This window comes from Pantherophis guttatus, chromosome 4 (genome assembly GCF_059756535.1).
Source record: "Pantherophis guttatus breed Tessera chromosome 4, ASM5975653v1, whole genome shotgun sequence".
Classification (NCBI taxonomy): domain Eukaryota; kingdom Metazoa; phylum Chordata; class Lepidosauria; order Squamata; family Colubridae; genus Pantherophis; species Pantherophis guttatus.
The window spans coordinates 88,975,113-88,999,927 of record NC_142066.1 but is presented as its reverse complement, the minus strand read 5'-3'; the positions used below and the strand labels follow the sequence as shown (position 1 = coordinate 88,999,927).

Genomic DNA, 24,815 nt, shown 5'->3' with positions numbered 1-24,815 from the left:
CAATACTTTAGCAGTCTTACAAGCAATAAAAATCATGAATAAATTCCATTTCTATACCAGAAAAAAAATTTTCATCTTAGAATCTTGCACATTTTATCTCATATATCTTTTAAAATAATATAGTCTAATGTTAAGCATTTTAAAAATCTCTTAATACCTTTAAAACACTTATTTACCAAATATAAATTTCAGAATCTATAGGAGGGTATCTTTCAATTTTTCAATTAACCGTCTTAATACCTCTAACTTTTTTAAAAGAACAACCCTTAACTATCCAAAACTAATTATCAGTTTACAATAAAATTCTGAGTTTAACATTAATCCTCTTCGCTTCAAAGGGTTAAACATCCTAAAAGCTTATACAATTTATCTCATATATCTTGTAGAATAATATAACCTTATGTTAAACATTTTAAAAATCTTTTAATACCATTAAAACACATATTTGCCCGTTGCCAATTTCAAAATCCACAGGAGAATATCTTTCTTAATCTTCTGTTCTTCACTTCTTTTTGTATTTTTTCCAATCCTTTTTTTTTATAAATTCTTTCAACAATCCCCCCAGTTTTATTTTGGAATCTTTTAAAATAGTGATTTGAGGTTGATGTTTCTGAAATACTCGCTCTCTTCTTGAAGTCAGCTTTTCTAACTTAAAATCCTCATCTCGTCTCTTCTGGTTTGTATAATCATTCAATCCATTTCTTTGTCCATATAGCCAAAATTTGTTGCCATAAAGATTGTCAGCTTGCAATAAAGAAACCATTTGTTGCTTTTCTGTCATTGGAATGGAAACGTCCACCAAAACCTTTGTTTCAGCTGTACCAGCCAATCTCTTAATCCTGTCCATTTCCTGATCTTCCAAAAACAAATTCTTCTGAATAATTTCCTGCTTATAATTTCCCAATCTATTTTTTGAAAAAGCCCTTTCGATTGTATTCAGCAGGGCTGAGGTAAAAAAGTCTAGAAGTTCTTGAAAAGCCTGGACAGTCACGGCTTGGGAATTTGCTGATTCACCAGCCCTGTTGTCAGCCATATTTCAGCTACTTTGTATTTATCCAGCTATCAGGAGAACAATTCAACTGTTTTCCACACAGTATAAAGACCAGATTTTAGTTAAAGTCAGTACCAAATTCTTTTCCTCAATACCAAATTCTTTTCCTGGCCGCTTCCATTTAAAACTTCCTCTTAGGGTGTAATCCAGTAGCTGTAAAGTGTTAACAAGCCATTAACGAGCACTTCCCCTGGTAGTTTCTTCCTCCCGCCCTCAGGCGCCATTTTCTGCATATTAAAGCGGAGTTAAAGTGTTACTTGCAAATTTCCTTTTGTTTTCTCCTGATTTGCTCCATCTGCGATCGAAGTAAAGATGTTAAAAATCCCCCCTGTTGATTTTTCTGCAGATTCTGGTCGCAGCTTCTAGCTCCGCTTCAGCGGAGTCGTTTCTGGTCCGGAGTGGCTTGACAGGCTTCAATAGGGAGCCCACACCCTTTGCACCCCAGGATTTCTCCTAGCGCACTTGGGGGGGCTCTACCCCTGCCTGTCGACTCTTCTCTCTCCCCTTTGCCCGGGGAGAGGGTTCCAAGCCTCCAGACAGCAGTTTTTCAGCTGTTCTGGGGCTTTTACGGAACCAGAAAACGGGCGCTCAAAAAGGAGCGTCTTCAAAGCTGCGGAGCCAGGCAGGAAGTCACCAAGAAGACTTCTATGGTAAATTACACAGGAAAATAATAGAATTGGCGTATGAAAACATATATATAGTAGGTGATTTCAATGTAATTGTGGATGTGGACTTGGATTATAAAACTAAAAAGATTAATAAGAAAGCTAGGAGAATACTTCCAATATTTCCATTTGAAGTACTTTTTCAAAATGGTGGAAGAATTAGGTATTCAAGATGCTTGGCGAGGAAGATTTCTGGAGAAAACTCAATATACATTTTACTCAAATAGATATATGTCTTGGTCCAGAATTGATATGATGTGGATGTCAGATGACTTATTATCTAATATGCAAGAAATAAACATTGAAACAAACATATGGGAGGATCATAATCCAATGAAAATTATATGGAAGGGACAGAAAAAGAAATTAAAATGGACATTGAATCAAGCAATTTTAAATGAGAAAGAATTTTTACATCATATGCAAAAGGAGTTGGTTTTCTTTTTTAAAGAGAATAAAAAAGAAGAAACCTCATTACAAAATGTATGGGACACAGCCAAAGCATATATTAGAGGACTGGCAATAACATATGTGGGAAAAAGAAACAGAAAGAAAAGACAAGTTCAAAAAAAAAAACTAGAGGAGGAGTATAAGAAGTTAGAAAAAGAATTGCAAAAAGAGCTGCAAAAAAGGAACATAAGAAATCAAATGGGTTTGAAAAAACATAAATTGAATCTAATAGAAAAGGAGGTCTTAGCTCAAAAAATTAAGAGGTCTAAACAAAACTTTTTTGAAAACGCAAATAAACCAGGAAGATGGTTGGCATATAGATTGAAAAAAGAGAAGGAAAAAAAATCAATCTATCAATTAATAGATGATGAAGGGACTGCACATTACTGAAATGATGAGAAAAAGAAAATGATTCATGATTACTATAAAAAATTATACAAACAAGAGACAATGTCAGAAGAAGAAAAAAACAATACTTAGAAAAAGCTGAATTACCTATTATACCAGAAACATCTAAAAAGGCACTAGAAGAAAGGATAACAATGATGGAATTGACAGAAACAAAAGACAGATCAGAGATAATATGAGAATAATTTTGAATACATTGGAATATTATAAAGCACATCCAGAGAAACAAACGGCATTGATATTCCTTGATGCACAGAAGGCGTTTGATAATGTGAACTGGCAATTCATGTAGATGCAATTAAAAGTTATGGGTTTTGGGGAGAGATTTACTAATATGATTAAGACGATATACTATAAACAATTGGCAAAGGAGATGTTAAATAGAGATATGACAGAAAAGGTTAATATTATGAAAGATAGAAGACAGGGATGTCCTCTGTCTCCACTATTATTTGTACTGATGCTGGAAGTATTAAACAAAAATATAAGACAGGATAAAGAGATAAAAGGTATGGAAATTAAAAAGGAGGAATATAAATTACAGGCATTTGCAGACAATTTGGTGTGTATTTTAGAAGATCCACAAGAAACAGGGCCAAAATAGAAGAATATGGTGAGGTGGCAGGATTGAAAATTAATAAAGAGAAAGCTAAGATATTAATAAAAAATGTTACAGAGAAACAGAAAAGGGAGTTAACAAAGAAGTTAGATATTCAGATTACAAAGAAAGTAGGATACTTAGGAATTCAACTAACAGAAGATGTGTTGTGATTAAGATAAGATAATTATTATAAACTAATAAAACAAATTGAGACAGATTTGGAGAGATGAAAAAATTTGCAATTACTGTTAATAAGAAGAATAACAACAATTAAGATGAATATACTATTAAGGCTATTGTTTTTATTCCAAACAATTCCGATAAAATTGGAGAAAAAATATTTTGAAAATTCGAACAAAATAATAGTGAAATTTATATGGAGGGGAAGAAGGTGAGAATTAACTTAAAATTGTTACAAGATGCGAGAACCAGAGGATTTGGATTACTAAGCTGGGAACTATACTATCAGGCAGCAGTGTTAACATGGATGAAAGAATGGATTGTATTGAGAAAGACAAAATTATTGACATTGGAGGGACATGACTTGCAGTTGGGTTGGCACATCTTTTTATGGTATTGGAAAAATGAGATACATGGTTACTTTCAAACACATTATATAAGAAATGCTTTATTATTAGTATGGGAGAAAATTAGAGAACCACATTACTTGAAGATATCAGTTTGGCTTTCGACAATGGAAGCACTTATATATCCAAATATTATTAATATAGGAAACATTGTTAGATATAAGGACATTTTGTCAGAAAAGGGGGAACTTAAAATGAAATAAGATTTGGAAAAACAGGGGATTGATATACACAACTGCAAAATTATATGGTTTTTATATGGAATTGACAGAATTAGACAAGATATTAACAGGAACAGATGAGAGAGTGATAAGAAAATTGTATAGTAAAAAATATGGGTCCAGAATGTTAAATTTACACAGTCGCAGAATTTGAGGGAAAATTTTTATAAAATGTTTTATAGGTGGCATTTAGATCCTAAGAAATTGTCTTGCATGTATCCTAATGGTCAACCAAAATGTTGGAGATGTGATTGTTTAGATGCCACATATTATCATATATGGTGGACCTGCAAGAAAGTGAAGGCTTTTTGGATAAAAATTTGGTGGGTTATGCAAAATGTTTTGAAGAAAAAACTACAGTTTTCTCCACAATTGTTCTTATTGGGTATAGTTAAGGGTTTTACATTGGGTGAAACAAAGCTGATATTGTATATGGTTACAGCAGCGAGATTATTGATAGGTCAATATTGGAAAAATGAAGCTATGCCCACTATTGAAGAATGGACTTTGAAGATGGCCAGTTTTGCAGAGATGGCGAAGATTTCAGCATATTTAAAAGACCGAACTCAAGAGACTTATGTATGGGAGTGGAAAAAGTGGATAGATTATGTGCAGAATAAATATCAAACTAGGAAATATCAGATAGCTTTTAGCTGAATGAATGTATTATGTAGGGATAAATTAATTGAGTTTTATGAAGGTATAAATAGTATATAGGGGGAGGAGGGGTTTAAGCTTTATAAAATGTATTTTTTGATTAGGATTTTATTTTGTGGAAGTCCTGGGGGGAAAAGGGGAGGGCTAGGGAGGGCATGGGGGGTCGGGGGAGCTTGGGGGGGGGGAAATTGAGGAGAAAATGTACTTGTAAAACTTTTTAAATAATAAAAAAAAGAAAATTGTATAGTAGACAGACTTCCAGTGGTGTCGTCTCAGTGGAGCGGGGAAAGGTGAACGGTCTCTATTCCTAGACCCCGAATACTTCACGTTTTGGGGACCTTTTGGGCGCAAAGAGCCTGGAGAGCTTTGCAGACTAGAGGGGAAGTCCAGAGTGTAGCAAAGTGAAAAGCGATCACTTGTTGCAAAGAAGGACACCCCTGTCAAACCAACATGAAAGTGTCTGCCATCGTGCTATGGAGGACCCAAGGCTGCGATGATCCAGAGAGCATAGGGAAGAGAAGATTTTTATAGCAGACTGTGACATTTGAAATGGCTGATTATCCTGAAAACCGCAAGGCTGATGATCACTTGAAAAAGTGAGCCCTGTTTGCTTGGTTAAAAGGGATCTCCAGCTGGGGAGCGGGTGGCAACTTGGCAGAAGGAGCAGTGATTCAGCATAATATATCTAACCACTAAAGTGGTGAAGAGGAGGAAGGACAAAAGTGTTTGAGACAGTGGTGTTACGATGAGACAGGTGGACATTCTGGTGAGAAACTAAAGGAAAGGAGAAAGTGAAGAAGAAGAGAAATCTGGCATGCTAGTGCGACAGGAAAAGAAAGGAGAAGAAGAGAAGCGGTGAGAGCAGACGATGGCACACCATGACTGCAAGAGAGGCTTGAGTGGACGAGAACCCGAGACAGAAAGTGGAGAAAGAACTCACTGCTTCAATAGAATTTTTAAACAGAGGGACCAGAAGAACCCGAGGCTGAATAAAAGTGGAGAAAGACAATAATAACTTAATAGACTATAGAAAATATATAATAATATAATCGAGGCATTAAAGACTTAGGAGGAGTAAAAAGAGCTATAACTGGAAGAAAATACAAGGATTCACACTCTTTTAGAATTAAATGCCTGAACTTTGCACTTAAGGCATATTTATTATTATTTATCACCCTCTATTGCTGTATATGCAATAGATATACCCCTCACATATGCTTTCAGTTTTGAGTGGTAGTGTCAGATCCCTAAGAGTGATATTAATGGTGTGAATGCATGTTTGTTTGGGTTCTCAGGGAAACTAGTAAAGAAAAAATCTTCACATGTGTATTGGCTAAAATCTGCATTCTGACTTAAAGGGAGGGGTCTCTACTGCTTTAATCCTACTTGTCTCGCCTAAGGATATTCAGATCTTGCTTTAACTGGGTTGCTATGACTTCTGCTTAATAAAAGGATCCTTTTGAACTATCACATTTCAAAAGTCTTTACTTTCTTAAGTTGGAAAGAGAGGCAATCCTTACAGAAAGCAAGATCTGCAAAATGGTCAACCCAGAGAAGCAATCTTCGCTCTACTGAGGGGACCTTGCAAACCATGTCTGAATGAAGGAGAGAACTGAGAGAAGCTGAATGTGGGTGGGAGACATCAACCCCACCTAGTTGGATGCCTGTTTTGTACACCCCCTCGGAGAGGATGAGGTAACTCTGGAGAATCTCGAAAAGCCCAACTGGTCAATTGGCATCGGGAAGAAAGATAGCTGGAATGAGAGAACCAGAGGAGTCACTCTTAGCCGTGGCAACTGAAAACCAGGGTGGAACCTGGAACTAGAAGCCCTTGCTAACCAGAGGGAACTAACCGAAGCACCACTGAGGGAGGATTATCTGAAGAAGCATATAACCCAATTGGTGATGGAAACTTTGGAAAATCTCAACATCCGAGGGGAGCCAGAACAACCAAAAAGCGCTGAAAGGGCAACAGTCATGGATGATGCCATGGGAGGCACCCCCACTTCTGGAGCCTGCCTATAGAGCAGATGGTGCAGCAGCAGCAACGGAAGACCCAGCAAACCCTCCCCCCCAGGCAGCACACAAACCAGCGCCCATTCCCAACCAGCCACGAGTCCCGCAACTGGAAAGAGAAACTCCCTCCCTTGGGGTGAAGTTTGATGGGAATCCACAGCAATTAGGATTCTTTGTGGCACACGTGCTCACTTACATGCAAGAGTATGGGTGTGATTTCCAAACCCAAGGATCCCGAGTGCGAGTTGTGACCCTAGCCCTAGAGGGTGCCACAGCCAGATGGATGGTGACCCTGTATAATGCTAATGCACCAGAACTGCGGGATTTCGACCATTTCATGATGGCCCTGTGACGACGGTTTGAGGACCCACTAGCAGATCACAAAGCACGCAATCACATTAAGGTGTTGAGGCAGAGATGACAGCCAATAGCAGAGTATACTGAAGAATTCCAGGACTTCGCGTGTCATGTGAACTGTCCGGAAAATATTTGGTGAGTTGTTTCAAGGACAAGCTGAGTGATGATCTATACAGCCTGTTTCAAGTGTGGAAAAGAGTGTTGTTCACAAACACCCGCCCAGAACCACCGATCGGGGGAGAACCCTGCAAAACCGGGCCGGCGTGGGAAGGAGACTGCCCTGATGAGCAGGGAGACTGTAGAATTTCCATCTCCCCCCCCCCCTTGTGGAGAAAACCCTGGCATCTCAGCAGGAGGAATCACACTCATTCAGAAGTGATCCAGAAGATGAACCACTGGTAAGCAAACCAATTAAACCGCTTACCCTCCCCTTAAGACTATTTATCCCAAACCATGACAGGGAGATAAATATCTCTACTCTAGTGGACTCAGGGTGCACCTGTTGTTTGATCAGCCCAACCCTAGTAGGGAAGTTGGGGGTTAATGTAAGAAAGCTGAAAAACCCCATCGCTTTCTGCCAAATAGATGGGTCAATAGCAGGAGGGGAGCCAGCTTCTTTTGCCACCAAGCCTCTACATATAGGCATCAGAAGCCATGAGGAAATGCTTACATTTATAGTGGCACCTGGCATGGAATAGCCATTAGTTCTGGGCCTTGCATGGCTGAAAAAATGGAACCCCAAAATCAATTGGAAACAAGGCATCATAAAATTTCAGATGAACGTGACTTTTGCTGAGAATCCACATAAAGGAACTGAGAGGGCAGAGAACTGAGAAACAGCCATGCCTGATCACCCCATGCTATCCTTCTAACTTAAAAAAGTAAAAGATCTTGAAACGTAATAGTTCAAAAGGATTCTTTTATTAAGCAGAAGTGATAGCAACCCAGTTTAAAGCAAGATCTGAATACCCTTAGGCAAGACAAATAGGATTAAAGCAGTAGGGACTCTTTAAATCAGAATGCAGATTTTAGCCAATACACAAGTGTGAAGATGTTTTCTTTACTAGATTCTCTGAGAACTCGAGCAACCATGCATTCACACCTTTATCCTTTAAAGTGAAACAACTCACATGGCTATCATATAAATTCCTGCAGGTAAAGGGAATCTCAGGCTTCCTTGGCACCAGGATATAGGTTGTAAAATATCTGTTGACACAGGCAATGCTATTAAATCGAATCCAAGTCTCCCACTTCTTCCAATTGAATGGCAGTATCACTTTTAGGGATCTGACATGCTACCCTCCTTAGAAAATGAAAGGGTCTACCTGTAAAAAAAAAACAAATATAAACAAAATTTCATGAGAGTATATTAACAAGATTTGTTAGGGTATTGGGAGTGAAATTTTCTCAGTAAGGTTGGAGCCCTAACATGGTGTTTAGCGACCCATTCATTGTGTGCTGATGGTAAATATGTCCAAGCAACTAAGTATTGGACTTTCCCTCTGTGGATCCTAGAATCAAGGATTTCCTTGATTTCAAAGTGTTGTTCACCTTCAATCATGATGGGAACAGGTGGTGTAGATGCAGATGGTCTGAGGGATGAGATTACTGCTCGCTTGAGTAAACTAATATGGAATACTGAGTGGACTTGCCTGAGTGTTTTTGGAAGGAGTAGTTCAACAGCTACTGGATTGATGACTCTAGTGATGGGGAAAGGTCCAATGAACTTTGGCCCTAGTTTCTTCAATGGTTGTAATGATTTCAGGAATTTTGTAGATAAGTATACTCTGTCTCCAACATGAAAAGGTTTGGGTTCCATTCTTTTCTTGTCAGCTTGAATTTTAAAAGCCTCTCTAGCTTCCTTTAAGGCTAATCTAACCACTAGCCATGTGTTTTGCAAATTATCCATCCACTCCTTAAGTGAGGGGATGGTGGGTTCTTCTATGGGTAGTTCAGGCATGAGGCTGAAATCCTGGCCTGTTGCTACTCTAAAAGGGGTTACCCAGTACTTGAATGTACAACATTATTAAACGCAACTTCAGCAAAAGGCAAAAATTCGGTCCAGTTATCCTGTTGAAAATTAATAAAACATCTTAAATATTGTTCTAGCACCGAGTTCAAAATTCCAGAATTTCCATTAGTAGATGGGTGGTGAGAGGAGCTCAATCCCTGGCCAGTAACAAGTAAGTCCAAAAATGCCCTCCAATGTGCCTAGCCATGTGGGTTGTTTCACTTTAAAGGATAACGGGGTGAATACATGTTTGTTCGGGTTCTCAGGGAAACTAGTAAAGAAAACATCTTCACATTTGCTAAAATCTGCATTCTAACTTAAAAGGAGGGGTCTCTACTGCTTTAATCCCACTTGTCTTGCCTAAGAGTATTCAGATCTTGCTTTTACTGGGTTGCCATCACTTCTGCTTAATAAAAGGATCCTTTTGAACAATTATGTTTCAAGAGTTTTTACCCTCTGGGGGGAAGCGTGGCCAACATCCGGGTGGAAAGAAAGGCTCTTTGAGTCCTCTCAAGGACCTGTCGATATCTCCACTGCCCGAGGGTCCCCAGGTACCTAAGTCATCTCATAAGGATGACAAACAAGAGGAGCAAGTACTGGTCATCACAGGGAGTTCACAAATTCCCTGGAAAGACCGGAAGAAGCTCCTCAATTTGGACAGTGAAGAAAGTGACCAAGAAGTCGCTATGAAGTGGGGGCGGCTACAACAACAAAAGAAGATCAAGAAAGACAGCATGTGGCATGGAGGTGAGAGGGTTCTGATTTTGCCTTATTAAAGTTTCTCTTCAAACCCACCTGGAGAATTTACAAGGTGGAAAAGACTAGCTGAAAGCGAGGAGTGAGAGTGGTATAAGGTCTCACATCAGTAAATTGGCTGCGAAGGAAGCGAAACTGGAAACTTTTTTATTGTTTTATTATTGAAGAACTTTGAGAATTTTAAACCTTTTTAAATTTAATAATAAGAATTGGGATGATGAATTGAATTGGAGATGGAAAAAGCAGACATCACAGAGAAGAAAGTTGAAGAATTAGAAGAGAAACTAGTGTCAACAGAAAAATTACAAGAAAAAACAATTATCTCACTTGAAATGGAACATTCTGAATTCTACTTAAGATTTCAAAATATAGAGTTCTTCCTCTAAAATCTACCCAAGGTGATTGTGGAGATCTTGGCAGACATTTTGGAACAACCCAAGGAAAAGATTCTAAATGAGATTGATGAAGCATTTAGAGTATATACAAGAAATGAAAAGCAAGAAGAATTTTATCGAAAACTACACAAAAAAATATTAGAATTGGATTATGAATATGTATGTATAATGGGTGATTTTAATGCCATAGTAGATGTGGACTTCGATTATAAAACAATGAAAACTAATAAAAAGTCTAGAAGGATACTGCAGAGATCTTTTTTTACAATAATGGAAGAATTGTGTATTCAAGACAAAAGCATTTGAAAGAAAAGCAATATAGTTTTTATTCAAATAGACAGTTATCATGGTCAAGGTTAGACATGATATGGATGTCAACAGAGCTTATGGATAGTATACAAGAAGCAAATATTGATTCAAACATTTGGGCAGACCATAATCCAATGATAATAACATGAAAAGGTCAAAAGAAAAAGACAAGATGGACTTTAAATGCAACAATATTAAATGAAAAATAATTTCAACAGTTTATGAAAAAAGAATTAGTGTCAGCCTCCACTTTTACTGCTTTGGCTGTCATAAGAACCGGGAGGGGGGAGAGCTAGGGGGCCTGGGGGGGAAGCATGCTGGAGGAAGAACGAAACTTTGGAAGAAACGAAACTGAATCTTTGAAGTTGCTATCAGGTCAATCGTCATGGCATTCTTGATTGATGACGCTGCCAGACATGCTTCCACCTGACCCTGGGAGACCTTTGGATTGGATGATTTACGATGGACAGTGGGAGGGGATGCTTTCTAGATGCACTTTTTGCGCCTATTGCTTTTAATTTCAGCTTATCCTTGGTTGCATTCACTTCATTTCTAGTAAAAGTACCTTTCTCTATAAAACATGGAGTTTGGGTCATTCTTTCCTGGATTTTGAAGGAAGCACACCTGACATTAAGCTGAAATTCATCTCCAGCCATCCTGGATAAACACCGAGGGGGCTGACACCAAATTATGTTGGACCAGGAGAGTGAAGAAGACCAGATGGGAGCATCTGGTTCTACGATAACTTCACTTCAAGCAGAGAAAGAGGCTGCAGAATGGATGGAAAAACTCTGGCTGAGAGAGGAGCCTGAGGAAGCTAGATGGTCGAGAGGAGTAGGAAAATTGCCGGACCTGGGGAGGACCCCCCAGGGAGTAACCAGCTCCAGACCCCGTAAGAGAGAGGCAGTGTGGCTGCAAGAGCAAAAGGAAAGCCTCATGATGGTGCAAGCATTACAACTCCTCCGTGATGTTGAAGAAAGCTGGAAAAGCCATGAGTCTTATGGGTTCCCTGTGGAGAAGGGAGGAGATTGCCCCAGGGGGATCCAGAAGAGACAGTCTGTGGGGGAGAAGAAGAGGAAGCTGGGGAAGGAACATCTCAGGCTTCTGGAGCTCAAGTGGAGGATGCAGCAGCCCAGGGACCCCCAGCCTTGCAGGCCCCACCCCGCAGGCGTAAAAAACCAAAAATTCCCCCCCTAACTGGAAAATATGATGGGAATCCAAAGACATTGGGGCTTTTCTTGACCCAAGTGTGGAACCACATGCAGGACTGGGGGGAGGACTACTTATCAGATGCTGCTCGAGTGAGATGCGTCATGAACGTCCTAGAGGGAGTAGCCGCTGAATGGATGGTGGTCCTCCACAATAATAACTCCCCCTTGCTGAGGAACTACCACCAGTTCATGGGGGCTCTTAGGAGGCGGTTTGAAGACCACCTAGCTGAACGGAAGGCGAGACTCAGAATGAAGGGCATCCAGCAGGGCCAGAGATCAGTGGCAGAATACACCCAAGAATTTCTCAAGCTGGCACCCTGACCACAGGGTGGTCAGAAGCGGCTCTATTGGAGAGTTTCAAAGATGGGCTGAATGAAGAAATATACAAGGACTGTAGAGGCCGTGGGGTCCCCAAAGACTTGCAAAGTTGGTACGTAGTAGCTGAGGATGTGGAGAGGGAGCTGGCCCAAAGCCCACTCCAAGCAGGCCATGCAGGGGACCCGTCATCCTCTTTCTACCGCAAAGGAGCGCCAAGGGCGGCCGTGGGGAGAGCAGAATTCAAACCCAAAACGAAGCCCTTCACCTGCTACAAATGTGGAAAGGAAGGCCATCGGGCTGCAGAACGTTTCTCCAAGCCAGCGCCAAAATCTACCAGTTCGGGGCACAAGAAGGCCGACAAAGCGCCTGCAAAAGGCCGCGACACCGCCCTGAAAGGAGAAGTCGTTGAGTTCGCTCCCCGAAACCAGGGTGAGTTGGGAACTCCGACCACCGCAGACGACAGTGGGATGGATTCCGACTCCGACTCCGATGATCTGGTGAGTCACACAGAGGACCCCATGCTCGTCCCCATAGAAATAAGGGTGCCATCCACAGGGAAACATGCGCAGATGTTAGCCCTATTAGACTCTGGGTGCACCAGGTGCATAGTCAGCCCAAAAGTGGTGGAGAAAATGGGCCTGAGGCTAAAAACATTAAAAAGGCCGACTGCGTTCTGTCAGTTGGATGGATCGATTGCAGGAGGGAGCCTGTTCAGCTTTGTGACTGAACCTATTGAAATGCAGTTGGGAGATCATGTAGAGAGCCTCAGATTTATTGTGGCCCCTGGCATGGAATGACCCCTAATACTTGGCTTGCCCTGGCTCCGTAGATGGAACCCATGGGTTAACTGGAAAATGGGGGTCCTGCATATTCGTACCGGAAAACCGAGACCAGAAAGGGAAGAAACCCCCCTTGAGGAAGGTATAGAACCTGAAAGAGCGGAAGTGTCAGTAGGCCACATTGAAGGAGAGGAGAAGATTCCAAAAGAGTATTGGGATCTCCGTGAAGTTTTTAGTGAAAGGGCCTCGGATGTGCTGCCTCTCCACAGAGCTACGGACTGTACCATTGAAATACTCCCCGGGGTGAAGCTCCCTAAGCCAAAAATCTACCCCATGACCCCTCGAGAACTAGGGGAATTGCAAAACTTCATTGATAAAAATCTAGAATGGGTTTTTATCCAACCAGCCAGACCAAGGGTGGCGGCCCCGGTATTGTTCCAAGAAAAGAAAGATGGCTCCTTTTGCTTGATAGTTGATTATAGAAATCTTAACGCTATTTGCGTGGAAAACGTTTACCCCCTACCACTCATGAAGGACATGCTGTCTCACTTAGGAAAGAAAAATCGTCACCAAACTTGACTTACGGGAGGCATACTACCGAGTGAGAATTAAAGAGGGGGATGAATGGAAGACAGCATTTAATTGCCCACTTGGATGTTTCCAGTTTAGAGTGCTCCCGTTTGGACTACAGGGAGCCCCTGCTGTGTTCATGCAATTGATTAATGAAGTACTGCATGAGCATCTGTATAAGGGGGTCCTGGTCTACTTGGACGACATTCTTATCTATTCTGAGAACATGGACAACCATGTGAAGTTGGTGCGAACTGTCCTGAAAAAACTCAGGGCTGCTGAACTATATGCCAAACTTTCTAAGTGCGAGTTCTACCAAAGCAGAATTGACTATCTTGGATATCGCATATCGCATGAGGGGATAGAGATGGACCCTGGAAAGGTTCGGGCCGTATTGGAATGGGCCGCACCATGCACCCGCAAACAACTACAGAGTTTCCTGGGATTTGCAAACTTCTATAGACAGTTTATCCCCTCGTTTGCAAAAATTGCACTGCCAATAACAAATCTTCTGAAAACTAAAGGTGAGGTTAAACCAAGGCCCTCACGACCTCTTGAATGGACTAAGGACTGTCAAGCGGCATTCAAAAAGTTGAAAAGATTATTTGCTGCTGAACCAGTTCTCAAACATCCAGATATGGAAAAACCTTTTGTAGTACAGGCTGACACGAGCAATGTGGCGGTGGGAGCAGAAGAACGAAAAAGGGGAATTACAACCCTGTGCTTACACGTCCCGTAAATTGTCAGAAACCAAGAGGAGATGGGCCATATGGGAAAAGGAAGCTTTTGCAGTGTGGTGGGCATTGTTAACGTGGAGACAATTTCTGGAAGGAGCAAAGCATCCTTTTGAAGTTTGGACTGACCATAAAAACTTGGAGGCATTGAAAACACCATGTAAGCTGTCACCAAAGCAAGCTCGTTGGGCCCAGCACTTCAACCACTTTAATTTCACTCTACGATACCTTCCTGGTGGAAAGAACTTCATGGCAGATGCACTTTCCAGATTGCCTCAATACAACAGCACCAAGGAGGAAGTGATTCGTCCTATCATCCCTTCGACACAACTAGCAGCGCCAATGACTACCAGAGCGCAGGCAAAAGCCAATCCAGCCCTCTCGGGTGAGTTACTTCAGAAACTGCAAGAAGCCTTGAGAACTGACGAATGGTTTAAAACCCACTCAAATGAATGTACACTCCGTGATGGTCTAGCTTGGATTGGGGCGAAATTGTATGTTCCTGTCAGTTTAAGAGTAAGTGTTGCAGTACGTTCATGACGCCAAGGCGGCAGGGCACTTTGGATTTGTTAAAACATTACATCTCGTTAAAAGACAATTTTGGTGGCCTGCACTCAAAAAGGACATAGAGGCATATGTCGCTAGTTGTCCGGTGTGTGCCTCAGCTAAGAGACCTCTGGGGAAGCTGCCTGGTTTACTTCAGAGTGTGGCAAGGCCGAATGCCCCTTGGAAAGAAATATCCATGGATTTTATTGTTGACCTACCAGAAAGTGAAGGGTGCACCGTCATTTGGGCAGTAACGGATTTGTTTTCCAAACAAGTGCACTTCATCCCCTGTTCTAAAATCCCTTCAGCTAAAACCCTTGCAAAATTGTTTATTCGTCATGTTTACTGATTACATGGGGCTCCAAAATGTATAATTTTGGACAGGGGTGTACAATTTACTTCCAACTTTTGGAAGGAGTTTTTAAAGTTGATAGGCTCCACCCAGGGGTTAAGTTCTGCCCACCACCCCCAGACTAATGGGGCTTGTGAGAGAACCAATGCCGTGTTAGAACAGTACTTGAGATGTTACATAAATTACCAGCAAGATAACTGGGTGGACCTATTGCCATTTGCAGAGGTGGCGTACAATAACTCCATACATAACAGCACCGGATTCACTCCATTTAAGGTAGCGTCTGGTCAGGAGTTTGTGCCGATCCCCAAGCTGCCACAGGATAACCCAGAGAACCCCTCTTTGATTGAGTGGATCGAACAGCTACGGGGTACTTGGGCAGTAACTCGAAAAGCTTTAGATGATGCACACCGAGCACATAAAACCCAAGCTGACAAAAAAAGCTCCCCAGCACACATGTACAAAGTGGGTGATAGGGTTTATCTTTCCACCAAATATTTACAGACTTCCCAGAAATCAAAAAAGCTTGGACCCAAGTATGTGGTCCTTTCCTAATCACTAGACTTATTAACCCAGTAACAGTTGAATTGGAATTGCCAAAAATTTTGAGACGTATACCCTGTATTTCATGTTAGCTTGCTGAAATCAGAACATTCGTTCCCTTTGCGTCCGGACCAAGATTCTCCCCCAGTCCCCATTCTGATAGAAGGAGAACAACATTTTGAGGTTAAGGAAATTCTAGACTCTAGGAAACACCATGGTAAAGTGCAGTATCTGGTGGCCTGGAAACATTTCCCTTTATCTCAAGCTGAATGGGTGAATAAATATGATGTCCGGGCACCCAGGAAAGTACAGTTGTTTCATACCAAATACCCTGATAAACCATAATTTCTGTGTTGCATTTTCTCTCTCTTCCCTGTTTAGGACTAACATCTCTTCTGCAGAGGGGCCGAATGTCAGCCTCCACTTTTACTGCTTTGGCTGCCATAAGAACCGGGAGGGGGGAGAGCTAGCAGGGTCTGGGGGGGAAGTGTGCTGGAGGAAGAATGAAACTTTGGAAGAAACGAAACTGAATCTTTGAAGTTGCTATCGGGTCAACTGTCATGGCATTCTTGATTGATGACGCTGCCAGACATGCTTCCACCTGACCCTGGGAGACCTTTGGATTGGATGATTTATGATGGAAAGTGGGAGGGGATGCTTTCTATATGCACTTTTTGCGCCTATTGCTTTTAATTTCAGTTTATCCTTGGTTGCGTTCACTTCATTTCTAGTAAAAGTACCTTTCTATATAAAACATGGAGTTTGGGTCATTCTTTCCTGGACTTTGAAGGAAGCACACCTGACAATTAGAGTTTTTCTTTAAAATAAATAAAAAAGAGGACATATCACTTCAGACGGTATGGGATACTATGAAAGCTTATATTAGAGGTCTGGCAATTTAATTTAATAATTTAATTTAATATTTAAATTTATATACTGCCCTTCTCCCAAAGGACTCAGGGCGGTGAACAGCCAGAAGCAAAAAACATCAAATACAAAATTTAAAAACAATTTAAAAATAAATTAAACATATTTGGGGGAAAAGAACAAAAAGAAAAGACAAAAACAGATAAGATTGGAAGAGGAGTATAAGAAACTAGAAAAAGACTTCCAAAAAAATGCACAACATAAAAAATTAAGAAGTTGATGGAAGTGAAAAAACATGAAATAAATATAAATGAACAGGAACAATTAGCAAACAAATTAAGAGCAACTAAACAAAAAATTTTCAAAAATGCAAATAAACCAGGAAGATAGTTGGCGTATAAATTGAAAAAAGAAAAGGAGAAAAAGATGATTAAATACTTACAAGATGAAGAGGGGAAAATATGTTACAGAAACGAGGAAAAGAAGAGGATAATTCAAAAATACTATAAAAAACTCTACTCTCAAGAAAAAAATTCAGAGGAAGAAATATCAAAATATTTGGAAAAGTCAGATTTACTGAAAATAACAGATCAATATAGATCTGTTAGAACAGAGAATAACAATGATGGAATTAATAGAAGCAATAAAAAGACAAAAAAATGGGAAAGCACCTGGACCGGATGGCCTACCAGAAGAATTATACAAAACATTACAAGAAGTGATGAGCAATGTAATGCTGGAAATATTTAATGAACTTTTAATGAAGGCAAAAATGCCTGATTCATGGAGGGAGGCCTATGTGACACTTATTCCCAAAGAAGATACAGATCTACAACTAATAAAAAACTATAGACCCATTTCATTATTAAATGTGGACTACAAGATTTTTGCCTCAATAATGGCAAACAGATTTAAAAAACCATTAAATGAACTTATTTATACAGATCAAAATGGATTCCTACCTAAAAGGCAAATTAGAGACAATATGAGGGTAATGTTGGATACTTTGGAGTATTACGAGACACATTCAGAAAGACAAATGGCGATGATGTTTTTAGATGCTCAAAAAGCTTTTGACAATGTGAACTGCCAATTTATGATAGGACAACTGCAGGGAATAGACTTTGGGGAGAGATTTATAAATACAGTAAAAAATTTACAACAACCAATCTGCTAAAATAATGATGAACGGAGAAATGACAGAGAACGTTGAAATTATGAAGGGTACTAGACAAGGATGTCCCCTATCACCATTATTGTTTATTCTGACTCTAGAAGTATTGAATAGAAACATTAGGCGAGATAAAGAGATAAAGGGAATGAAAATTTAAAAAGAGGAATATAAATTGCAAGCATTTGCAGATGATTTAGTATTTATCTTGGAGGAACCACAAGTTACAGGACCAAAATTATTAGCTCAAATAGAGAACTATGGAAAAGTGTCTGAACTGAAAATAAATAAAGAAAAACAAAAAATTTGGTGAAAAATATTACAGAAAAACAAAAAAGAGAGATAGAAGAGACATTAGACATATAAGTAGTGAAAAAAATTAAATATTTAGGAATATATTTGACTTCAAGGTGTGCAACGATCAAAGGACACAATTATTATAGACTTAAAGAACAAATTTAGAAAGACTTGGAGAAATGGAAGAATCTTCAATGGTACATGACAAACTACTTCTAAAACTAAAATCCTATGGCATCTCTGGACCCCTACATAATTGGATAGCTGTGTTCCTGTCAAACAGACAACAAGTGGTCAAAATAGGGTGTCCCCCAACACAGTGTTCTAGGACCAACACTCTTCATACTATACATAAATGACCTTTGTGATCATATTATAACCAACTGCATTCTCTTCGCTGATGATGTAAAAATATTTAACATCACCGACAATGCTGCTACCCTTGACTTTGTGTCGGAATGGTCAAACAATTGGCCACTCCAAATCTCAACCAACAAATGCTCTGTCTTACACATTGGCAAAAAGAACCAGAACACAAAATACAAGCTGAGTGGACACAACCTTGTAGATGACCCTGTCTGTCAAGGATCTTGGAGTACTCATATCTAATGATCTAAGTGCCAAAGCCCAGTGTAGGAACATCGCCAAAAAGGCAGATCACACTACTAACCAGAACATACAAAACATTTGCTAGACCAATTTTCGAATACAGCTCATCTGTCTGGAACCCACACTGCATATCGGACATTAATACAATTGAATGTGTCCAGAAATATTTCACAAGAAGAGTCCTCCACTCCTCTGCTCGCAACAACATATCTTATGCCACCAGACTTGAAATTCTGGACTTAGAAAACTTAAAATTACGCCGTCTATGGTATGACCTAAGCGTAGCTCATAAAATTATCGGCTACAATGTCCTACCTGTCAATGACTACTTCAGTTTCAACCACAAAAATACACGAGCACACAATAGATACAAACTTAAGGTAAACAGCACCAAACTCGATTGCAGAAAATATGACTTCAGCAACAGAGTGTCAATGCTTGGAATACACTACCTGATCTGTGGTTTCATCTGCAAACCCCCAAAATTTTAACCTAAGACTGTCTACTGTTGACCTCACCCCATTCCTAAGAGGTCTGTAAGGGGCGTGCATAAGAGCACCAGTGTGCCTACCATCCCTGTCCTAATGTTTCTTCTATTTGTATCTATTTTATGTATCCAATCCATGCTTATACTTATTACCAAATACGTTCTTGACAAAAATAAATAAATAAAAATAAATAAATTATATTTCTCCAGTAGAATACCCAACAAGAACATCTCTGGTTTTAGATCTATTTGTTGTTTTATCATTTCTTCTAGCCACATTTTTATTTTTAATCAATATTTTTTTGCCACAGGACAAGTCCACCACATAAGATAGTAAGAACCTTGTATCTGTTTACATTTCCAACATCTGGGAGATATGTTTTGGAACATCTTTGACATTCTTGCTGGTGCAGATGCCACCTTTAAAACATTTTGTAGATATTTTCTTTGTAGGCTGTTACCATTGTGAAGTTATAGTTTCTTTTCCAGAGTTTTTGCCATTTGTACTAATTCTATAGTATATCCAAAATTTCTGGACCATACCACTGGTGACATTCAAATTTTTTCCCTACCCTACCAGTTCTCTGGGTGTGGCTTGGTGGAGGGGGGGTTTCCTGTGACTGAGTGGGCATGGCCAACTTGATGTCACTCATGGCCATGCCCACTAAGTCACATGACCCCCCCACCAAGCCACACCCACAGAACCAGGTAGGAAAAAATGAGCATGAGAAGGGCTCATAGTGAATTCTGTGGCAGAGAGAATCTGAAGTTTTCTCCTTCCATTCACAGCAGAGCTGCTGCAGCCTTTAAGGTACTTCGACCCCTGGGAGGGAGAGGGCCAAGGGGGACCATAAAAGGAGCAGCAGCTCTGCTGTGAATGGAGGAAGAAAACTTTGGATTCTCTCTGCTGCAGCATTTAACGTTGAATGCTGCAGCAGAGAGAATCCAAAGTTTTCTCCCGCAGTGGCTGCATCTTCCCCAAGGGCCACCCACCCACCCGCTGGCTGGGCCAGGCCTGAAGCAGTGCGTCTCCCGTCATGGGCTGGATGCATGACCCGACCTCAGAAGGCAAGCAGGCATGGGGGACTGCAGGGAAGACCTTGTGGAAGGCAAGCAAGCATGGCAGGGGTGCAGGGAAGGGAGTAGGCTGTTAGCTCCCTTCCCTGTGGCCGGGCATCCCCGACATGCTTGCCTGCCTTCCACGCAGCCTTCCCGGTGGTCCCCGAGGCCAAGCCAGCTTGCTTGCCTTCACAAGCTGGCCACGGGGATGCCGGGAAGGCCGCATGGAAGGCAGGCAAGCATGTTGCGGGTGCCTGGCCGCGGGCCACAGGGAATGGAGTAGGGCCTCATCAAAATCTTTTTTACTTCACCAAAATCTTCTATTTTTTTTATTAATTTAGACCCCATTTTTAGTAGTTCTTCTATTATAAATACTAGATCCATGATGGTGAACCTATGCTTTGTGTGCTGGAAGTGGCATACAGAGCCATCTCTCTGGGCATGCAAGCCATTGCCCGTTGCTCTTCCAGGTTCCGGTATGCCAGCCAGCTGGTCTTCACAGACACGGGAGCACCAGAAACCAAGAGAGCAGCTGCCTGATGTGCATGCGTGCACCAGGAAGATGATCTTCCAGTTTCCAGTGCGTACATGCATGCTTGCCACCTGGTCTTCCAGTTTTTGGTGTGCATGCATGACCGAAGACCAGCTGGTCAGTGCACATGTGTACACTGGAAACCGGAAGGTCATCTTTGTTTAGAATTTATTGCCTTAATCATATTTATAATTTTTTTTTGCCAAAGTCCATATATTTTAGTTGTGGTATCATGAATTGCCAAGTCAGATTATCAAAGGCTTTTTGTACATTTAAGAAGATCTAGCTAGCTGTTTTTCAGAGTGTACTTAATAATATTCCAATGTGTTCAAGATGATTCTCATATTATTTTTAATTTGTCTTTTGGGTAAGAAACCATTCTGGTCTGGGTGTATAAATCCGTTCAAGAACGTTTTTAATCTTTCTGTTACTATTGAGGCCTATATTTTGTAGTCTACATTTAATAATGATATTGGTCTATAATTTTTTATCTGCTGTAAATCTGAATCTTCTTTTGGTATTAAGGTAATATTTGCATCTGCCCAAGTTTTGGGAAGATTGGCCCTTAACAACACATCATTATAGATCTCTAATATTGACAAGCCTAAGACATCTTGTAGATGTTCATAAAGTTCTGCCGGAAGCCCATCTGGTCTACGTATTTTATTGTTTTATTGTTTTTTGTCTTTTAATTGCTTCGGTTAATTCCATCATTGTTATTCTTTCGTTGAACATCACTTTCACTGTTTCTGGTATTTTAGGTAATGCAGCCTTTTCTAAGTATTGTTTTATTATATCTTCTGACACTTTTTCTTGACTGTAAAGTTTCCCATAACTGGATTATTTTCTTTTTATCTTCATTTTGATGATGAAGGATCACCTTCTCATCTATCAGTTTATTTATCATTTTCTTCTCTTTCTCTTTTTTCAGCTTGTATGGTAGTGTTGGAAGAAATATCCTTCTGGGTTCAGCTCCAAGTAGGGAAACAGACACTGGAAACATGGAGACTGCTTGGAAAGATGGTTTAATGGTGGACAGGATCACATGATTTGAGTTCCTGAACAGAAAAGGGGTGAGATACAGTGAGTCCCCAGGTTTTATGCTCTCTCTGGCTTTGAACTTCCTGGGGCCCCGAAAGAGTATCCTGATTGGTTGTCAGACTCCCAGGGGATGGGGTCTTAGCTAGCCTTGCTGGCTGATGTAATCTTCCCAGGTGCCATGTGGTGAGTTTCTGTTGCTATTGTGTTGCAGATGGGTCCTATTGTCAAAGACTGAATTTCTGCCTCTGGCCCATTAACAAAGGGGGGGGAGAGGCAGGAAGGTGGGAGTTGCTTGTTCCCGCTTCAACACGTGGCAGTTGTTAAATTACTCATCTATATGTAGATTCATCATTCTCAAATGAGACCAATGACTGTTGTGTCATTTTTAAACATCAGTACTTTAACAGAGGGATCCTTTGAGATGCAGTCATTGGAATAGACAGAAAAGAGTAAGGAAGAGAGCACTCAGCCATGGGAGGCACCTGTGCTAATTATATAGGTATCTGATGTAATTTTGCCTAGCTTCACCTGCTGCTTCCTATCTGTTAGAAAGCTTATGAGCCACTTACAAGTAAGTGTATCCACTTACAACAAATAAGTAATCCTCGCATGTATGCTTTAGCCGTGTCCAAACATTTTGTAGTGATGTTTCTTCTTTTCTGTTTTCTTTAAAAAAAGAAGTCCATTTCTTTTTCCATTATTTGTATAAACTTCTTGTCCTTTAATATAGTTTGGTTCAGTGTCCATCTCAGTTTTTAGAGATTTTAGAGATTTTATACATGCTAGTCCTTATTGGAGGACTAAATAAATGGTTAATTCTGAATGAGGATGACTGTTATTTCAGCATAAATTCTGCCTGCCCATCCTTATTATGCTCAAATGGAGGAGCCAATTGTAGTAATAAATACATCATCTGTTACAGCTGGCCAGATGGGCATCTCTCTGTCCAGAATTGCTTAATATGACTCAAGAGTTTCCATTTAATTTTCTATGTCTCTTTCTTATCTTTCTAATTAATGTATGTAGATTTCACCCATAAATACTTTCTACAGAAAGTGGGAAAAGCTGGAATCTACCCCAAAAATAGCTACTTTGATTTTCTACTAAACTACTATTTTTTCTGACAAATTACTACTATTTTCTGATAAATTTCTACCTTAAAAATGTTATCCCCCCTCCCAAAGCAAAGGTTATTGTATATATCATAGATGATTGACACTTCTTAATACAAACCAGCATGTAAACCTATGAGTTTAAAGAATACCATCCTCAATGATGTTTGAGACATCTAAAAATAACATAGGGTGGGATGAAGTATAATGGAGGTTAAAAATGTAGCTGATACTAAATACATATATGCAACTGATGTCTACAGTCTTACAATACAGACTAAGTGTGACACGTTATTTGAATCCATTTTTACTTTGACCTTGGAAGAATACCAATTTTATGTACTGTAGCATGGTCTGATCAATCTTGGTCAGCCCTAACTAACATCTGTTTTTTTAAAGTTCCTTTTTTTTTTGGAATTATTTTTTATTTTTAAACAAAACAAAACATAAAACAGACATCATCCATTACTATTACAGAAAGTGTGTCGATTGGTTACAATTCTTTTGTGCTTAATCCCATATCCAAAATTTACAGGTTATTTAATTTCTCTTATTTGACAATTTATTATATCCCTTTATGCTATTATTCTCATTTAACAATTATTTAACAATGGCTTGTCTCCCATAAAAAAAAAATTGCTTCATATATTTTATCATTACATTAATTTCATGTTTCATATTTCATTTCCATGCTTTATTATCTAGCCATTGATAAAATAAATCCCATATCATATAATATTGTTTATCTTCCTGTTCTCTAATTTCAAATGTCAGTTTACTTATTTCAGCACATTCCATAACTTTCTTAATAATTTCATCTTCAATAGGTATTTTCTCCTTTTTCCAATTTTTAGCAAATACAATTCTAGCCACTGTTAAAACGTTCACAATTAAATATCTCAATTCTCTATTATATGTTTCTGGTAAAATCCCTAATAAAAATATCTCAGCCAATGTGTTTCTTTGTCATTTTTTCCAACCATGTGCGGATTTTAATCCAATATCTTTTAGCTTCTACACATGTCCACCACATATGGTAATATGAGCCTGGAGTCTGATGACATTTCCAACATTTCTCCAATTTGTCCTTGAACATTCTGGCTATTCTCGTTGGGGGTAAATGCCACCCGTAAAACATCTTATACAAATTCTCCTTATATGCTGTTGACATTGTCATTTTATAATTTTGCAACCACAATTTTTGCCATTTCGCTAAATCAATCCTATCACCAAAATTTTTCCCCCATGCAATCATTGTTTCTTTAACTTGTTCTTCTTCCAATTTTACTTCTAATAAATAACCATACAATTTTTTGATTACATAGTCATCAGAACCTGTTAAAATTTTATCTAAATTAGTCAAATACTGTAAAAACCCTCTGTCTTAGAATCTTTATCATATCTAGACTGTATTTGCATATATGAAAACCAATCCATCTTTATCTCTTGTTCTTCTAATTCTTGCTTCGATTTAAGTTCACCCTTTTCATTCAATAGTTCACTAGATCTAACAATTTGTTCCTTTCTTAATGTTATTGAGTATGAAAATGCTTCAATTGTAGATAACCAGACTGGAATTTTTAAATAATGATGTCTTTTAATCTTCTCCCAATTTAATAACAAAGATTCTTGTATACAACTGGCTTGTCTTGGGTGGGGATTCCCACTGCAGTGAGAGGGCAGTTGTGGTTCTATGACACCGAACCGGCCTTGCAGGGTTGGGAGCTCTGTAAATGGCCGAGAATACCACTGGACAGAACTCCCAGTGGACTTCGGGATGCCATCGTGGTGAGAGGGTGACGGTGGTTACCAGCTTTGCCTCACCCAGGTGCCCAGGGGTTGTGACGGGATGCCTGGGTGCAGAAGTTCCCGATGTTTGGGAGAATATTAGAAAGTTCTAGCCCATGATTAACATCTCCTGTTTGCCATTCTTCGCACCCTCCTCCATGGCTGTCTATGGCTCCACGATTATATTCAAGATCGGACTTAAGGGCTTTAAGGAATATCCCCCATTCCTGGAAGTGGCCCACTGGCCTTACCAAGAGATACCTCAAAGATGGGTCCTGGGATCCCGAGAGGTGGCATGAAGGCGTTGGGGATTTA

The 24,815-nt window shown here is 39.9% G+C and overlaps 1 long non-coding RNA gene across 1 annotated transcript in view; it reads left to right on the top strand.

Annotated features, from left to right (window-relative positions):
• The window catches only part of LOC148114220 (uncharacterized), a 79,395-nt gene extending 55,729 nt beyond the window's left edge, over positions 1-23,666 (top strand). The window contains exon 3 of the long non-coding RNA XR_015733923.1: positions 21,491-23,666. This is a non-coding gene — a long non-coding RNA (uncharacterized LOC148114220). The remainder of the gene's footprint in view (positions 1-21,490) is intronic.
• The last annotated feature ends 1,149 nt before the right edge of the window (positions 23,667-24,815 follow it).